Here is a 6,000-nt window from a genome sequence, read left to right as displayed (position 1 = left end):
GGAAGACGCGAAGAGGTCGAGCTTGTCTCCGCTTTGCCCGACAAAATCACGGAGGCAATTATACGCGAAGAATGCGAGCGTACGCTCCCGCGAAACCTTTTCTCTCCTCGGATCCGCTCGTTCTTCTTTCGCTCGCTGACGGCTGAAAATTGATCGCCCTGCCGCCGCGCGATAAAACCCCTCGAGGAACGATCAAATGTTTGCTGGATTCTTCTCTCCGCTGTCTTTGTCCGTGATAACGAACCTCTTCGAAACGCTAATTAGACGTTAACGAAACTTTGAAAACGTATATCTCCCTTAGCAGCGTGCGAACTCTATGTCAAATCGGTGTTCCTTCACCGAATCGAGAAACGAATCGCCCGACACTCTCGATATCGTCTACGATCTTCTAATTCTCGCTAATGATCGTCGAAATTCCTTCGACGTCGCGTCGAAGTAATGACGCGAGGAATAAGTTGTTGGAAGGAGCAAGATCTGGCGGGAGCGAAGGGCTCGCGTGACGGACGGTGCGTCCGTCGATTACTTGCTCGGCTCGACGCTTACGGTAATGACTTAATGTCGACGAGTTCTACGATGTTGTACGACCGCGTTTTTCCACGTTCCACGGCAAAAATCGTCCGCTCGTTCCGCGTACGTGGCGTACACACCTGGTCCCTGAGCTTCGACGAAAATAAGCGTAGCTGCGAGTCGTAGTCTCTTGCACAGAAAAATAAAAATATATGCGCTATCCTTATCTCTCTTTTAATTTTCGTTTAGAGGCTCATCGGTACACGACGAGTCTGGTTAAGGACAAACTTTTACGTTTTATGTTCAAATTTCTCCTAATATCACCGGTTTAATCTGTCGGAGAAAAGTTGGAGCATCGTAAAGGAAGAAGATGGTGGACGACGGAGCTGAACGAACCGAAAAGCAGAGGCGAACCGAGGCGAGAGCGAGGTGGCTCGTAAATCTAAAGACCGTGTTCAGAAGGAAGGAGGTTGAATAGGTGTAAATGAAGTTGCGGCCTGTGGCCCGCCGCAAACTCGACCGGACCACCCCGCATATTTTGTCTCCCGTGCGTGCTGGACCCGCAACAGCCTCCAATCCTGTTCGCAAAACGCTAGCACGACTTCTAAAGAAAGAGCACCATACCCTACGTCTTTATTTCCCTCGAGAGAGCGCTTGTTAGTACACGCTCTAGTGCAATACGAGCTTCCTTTGGCTCAGAATCATTGCGCAGGAAGAAGCTTACTTAGAGCTTATCTAGATACTTTTCTCGAGTTTACACGGATTCCGGACATTCGAAAAGACGATTTGATTTCGAAGCTTTAGGCCAGGTAATCCGATTTCACGGTCGGCACTGACGCGAGTATACGCGTGAAATCGATCTTTATCGAATTCAGCAGACCTCGCGAACTACTCGACAAAGAATTGCCACTGACGGCAGGTGGTTCCTTCCTCCACGAATTCTCTTCTTCGTGGAGGTCTCGAGACCCAACGGGCGGCTTTCCACCGAGGGATGGGGATCAGCTTAATATAGGTTAACGTTCATCCTCATTAACTAACCGAATAAAGAGACTACAATGCCGAGGATTCGTTTTGTTTCGGACGATCCTGTTCGGCTCCCTTTCAACGATTTTTCCAAAGCCTTTCTATCCCGTCTGTCCTTGCGAAAGATTATCGGGTATTACTGGAAATATACACGCGTCGTTCACGAGCAAAACAGGAAAATGGTTACGGAGAAACTTCTATTATTCGGACTAATAGCTACTCGAAGTTACATTTTCTAAATTCAAATTTGCATTTATGTCGCAAACGAAGTAATGAAATATTTTAAAGTCGAAGAAAAAAACAAATTCCTTACAGAACCTAAAATTAAGTTTAAACGATCGCCGTTTCACGTTGCGATAATTATAACCGATCGTTCGATCAACCGGTATTTGTATAATCGACGTTCTACTTAATTCCTGTACGGACGATCGCGATAGAAAAAATTGGAAGGAGCCGACTTGGTCGGACGATGGGCAGAGAAGAAGTCCTCTTTGGCTGGAATTCCAAAGTCCGGTCGAGAGGATCGATACAAAAACGCGAGCATCGTTGCTTGGACACACGGAATCGTCGAACAGTTTCTGTCCGATTCAGCGAAAAGACTCGTGTACACGGCAGGATCGTTGTTAAGGTTCGGAATCGTTTCGGTGTGCGTGATGACCGTCTACGACCACCCGGGACACCTACCGGAGGATTTCTGGGCGGGGTGCGAACGCGTCGGAGGACATCAAAGGACCCCGCGAGAGCTAATTATTGTTTCTCGATGCCGGCCAAGCGGAACCGTGAACACGGTGGCGCCTGCACGATAGGCGCTGCCATTCTCACCCCTCTCTCTCTCGTTTCGCTTCTTCTTCTCTTTCTTCTTCTTCTTCTTTTCCTTCATCTGGCTCTTCTGTTTCCAGCTACGATCGTGACAGTCAGCTTTCTTCGAACGATCGAGCCAGGCGATGGAAAGAAGAAGGATCAACCTGCTGCTTTCCCGAGCATTCCACCGACCACCCTTAATTAAGAGAACGCCATTCGACTCACCGTCGATTATCCACGGTCCCGCATTCCGAGATCTCGCAAGGTCGTCGTTCTTCGATCGATTTACTCGAGCTCGACGCGAATTTCGTTGCCGTTTCTTTCATTGCCAGTCGCGCGCTACGATCTGGATACTCAGCCTTGATCAATCGATCCTTCGAGTAATTTCCTTTTTTGTTAACGCGACGTTTAAATTTTCTTTCCCCCTTTTGCCCTCGTATATCCATCGATTCCCGTTCGATTTATTACCCGACGTTTACCTTCGTCACGGAAGAACGTTTGCAAAGATGAAAGCGATAAAATGAATCGCAGACTTTATTGTCAATATGCACGATATACTTACTTCGAGACAACATTCCAGCGTTATGTCGAATACAGAGATTTTACGCTTCATAATTTTCAGCCGTAACTATTTAATCATGTTTACGATCGTATTAACGTAAGCAAACAACCTTTCACTCGTATTTCTCTCTGTAACACCTTCGCCTAATCACAGATCTACTACACGTATGTCGATACATTAACGTGCTTACAACCGGAAAGCGTTAAGAGCCGATCAACTCATAAATCAAAACGGTTCAGAATATTCTGAGATCGATGATATCTCTTACGTGTCGCAAGAAAATACATACACGCGCGTTATAATAGCTTTCGATTTCCGTTAGGATGAAACGAATTTAATTTGTCGCAATTATTTAGAAGATTGTTGGGAGGAATAAAGAGATTCGCCATGGAGCTCGAGTAAACAACGGTTAAGAAAGCACGGAACAGAGCAGTTCGCGATCTTCCAAGGTGTTTCGTCGAACGAACGCCCTGTTTCTTGCCACCTTGCACCTCGTCCACCCTTTTTCCCCAGCTCGGCCGATTCTCTCGCTCGCGGCGACTCGCGTTCAACTTAATAAATACGTTAAACTTAACGTGTGACTGTCCAAGCTTCGGGCTATAGCGGCAGACCTCTTCCACGAGAAAGAAAACGCGTGCCGAGTTGGCTTACCTGAAGAGGACCCATGACCACCGAGCAGAGTCCCAAACGGAAAGAGGAAGAAAGAGCGAAAGTACCTGGAGCACACACCACCCATGGGGCTTGCACGCCGAATTATCCCTTCTGTTATGGGCAAACATTTATGTATTTATTGCCGGACAAACGGCTGGCATAATAACCTCACGGACGTGATCGATACGCGTTACTACCGCTTCGGCTCCTCCTCGCTCCAGGGACCCTACCGAGACCAAGAAAAAAAAGAAAGACCGTTCATGGATCATTCGGTCGTTTTTATTCTAAGCTGGATGCTACGGCACTGCTTTCGTTCGCGTCTGCTTTTTATCTCCTCCTTGATATCGCAAAAGTAAGAGCTCTTCTTTGATCGTTGCCTCAAAGGAATTCTTCGGCTTCTTATCTGAACCAACTTCTATTTCCTTTCTTGCGCTCGAACACGCGTCCGTTCGTTTACTTAGTTACTTGACCGAGTAATTTTTAATAATATTTATTACTTCGGTTATTATCCCTCTTCTAATGTCCTCTTCTTCCATCGTTAATCATTAAGTAGGTACTTATATTAGACGTAATTTACGAGCGCGGAGTGTCGTTAAAACATTGGTAATAGGCTTTCGGTACGAAAGTGGAATCGTTAACAAATAAACGTCGCGCGAAGTACGTTTATTCGAGAAGGCAAAAAAGAGGCGTTCGAAGGGTTCGAATTCTGTCTACAAAGTCCCGATTTGTTCGCCAATCGCGTAGCCTCGAGTAATATTCTCGGGGACTCGAATCGCCTCGAGTCCCCATCGTCAAACATAATGTTTTCATTAGGTCGCGATCATTATCTGGCCCGGGCGAACAAACGAGCGAATGCCAAGGGTGGTGATGGAAGGGGGCGCATAGCGCGGCCGTATTAAGACGAATGGTTGCTCCGGACCAGTAATTAATTACGGCCTCCCCCAGTGTTACTAATATTAATTAATCCCGTTGTGCCAGCCAGCCAGCGAGTCGGTCGAGGCTGGTTCCGTCCACGGGCCGTGCGACCCTCGCGATACCCGATTTCTTCGTTCGCACCCCTCGTTCTTCATCGAGATTAACCGTGAAATAAGAGACGCATAAATGTTAAGACAATGTAATTTATTGTACCCGTTTATTTCGACTCTGATTCTTCCCGATTTTATGCAAATTCGTATTCACCGTCGTTTCGTTAGGAAACCGTGGACGAAACTTGTCCTATTTTTACGCGTTGTCGTCGTTTCTTCGTTTTCGAAATGTCCCATTTCTTTTCCCCGAAGAGGTCTCGAACGAGTAAATTCGTAAGCGACGGTCGTTCGTTCCCTTCGCGAATCGACATTCGACGCGCGTGTCCGCGCAATTATCCAGACGACGATACGATATGGAACAATAACGAGTCTTCGGGAACCGGTCGATAAATCTCGAGGCTCCCGTCGATCGACCACGTCCCTTCCCGTGAATCGTTCGCCAAAGGGGAAAGAAGAAGAAGAAGCGGAAAAAGAAAGAAGGGCGTAGTCGTCCCCCAAGGAAGAAAGAAATAGAGACGCGTCGACATCGCATTCTTCGCGTGACGGGACGCGTTAATATCGATCGTTCGATCCGCCAAGAAATGACGTATAGTCGAACGCAGCGGGCCTACCGATTCGCGGATCCAAACGGAGAAAAAACGTTTACGAGGCGGTGCGAACCGAACCGATCTGTCTGGAAAGATTGCGCTTCTTGTGCAAGAATGGTTCGCGCGTGCCACGACGCGACGCCACACTGTCGAACGAACGGAAATAAACGGGTGTAACGCGCCACCGTGAGACACAGACGTCTTGCTTTCTATACGCGACGGTCCTTCAAAGGTAAAAATCGTTCCACCATGGGAATCGATCAAAGGTTTTATACCTACCTGCTGTTACGTTGCTTGTCCTTTGAAAATTCCACGAGGTTGGTGTTTCAATCGTCGACACTGGATAACGCCGGGAAATTTTCGATTTACCGACATTCTCGCGAAATCGTAAATCGAGTCGAAAAATCTGGTCAGTTCGAACGTTCGACTTCCGGTGTAAAATTAATAAGAAGCGAATTGATTAAAGTGCCGCGAAGGAAAACGAAGAGTAGCATCAAAATTGTTGCCGTTCCTCGCAGCGACCGTCCGTCGTCCGTTTCCCGAGGCAGAGCTGGACGATAAAAAAAGAAAGAACAAAGTCCCACGCCGTGGGCGCGCATTAATAAATCGGCGTGGACGCACGGGGCGTAGATCATCGTGTCGCGGGCTCACGAGCCACGCGGGGATCCATAGGAGGTTCGGGACCCGGCAAAACCGAGAACGAGAAAGAGCAAGAGAAAGAAAAAACGAAGAGGGACAGCGGAGAACAGAGCGGATGAAGATGGAAGAAGAAACGGACGAGGGGTACGGAGGACAACTCTTCTTCTCCTCTTAATTGCTCCGATTAATTAGCCACCACGGTTTT

Source organism: Megachile rotundata, chromosome 9, assembly GCF_050947335.1.
Source record: "Megachile rotundata isolate GNS110a chromosome 9, iyMegRotu1, whole genome shotgun sequence".
Lineage (NCBI taxonomy): Eukaryota > Metazoa > Arthropoda > Insecta > Hymenoptera > Megachilidae > Megachile > Megachile rotundata.
This window is presented reverse-complemented; position numbering follows the sequence as displayed.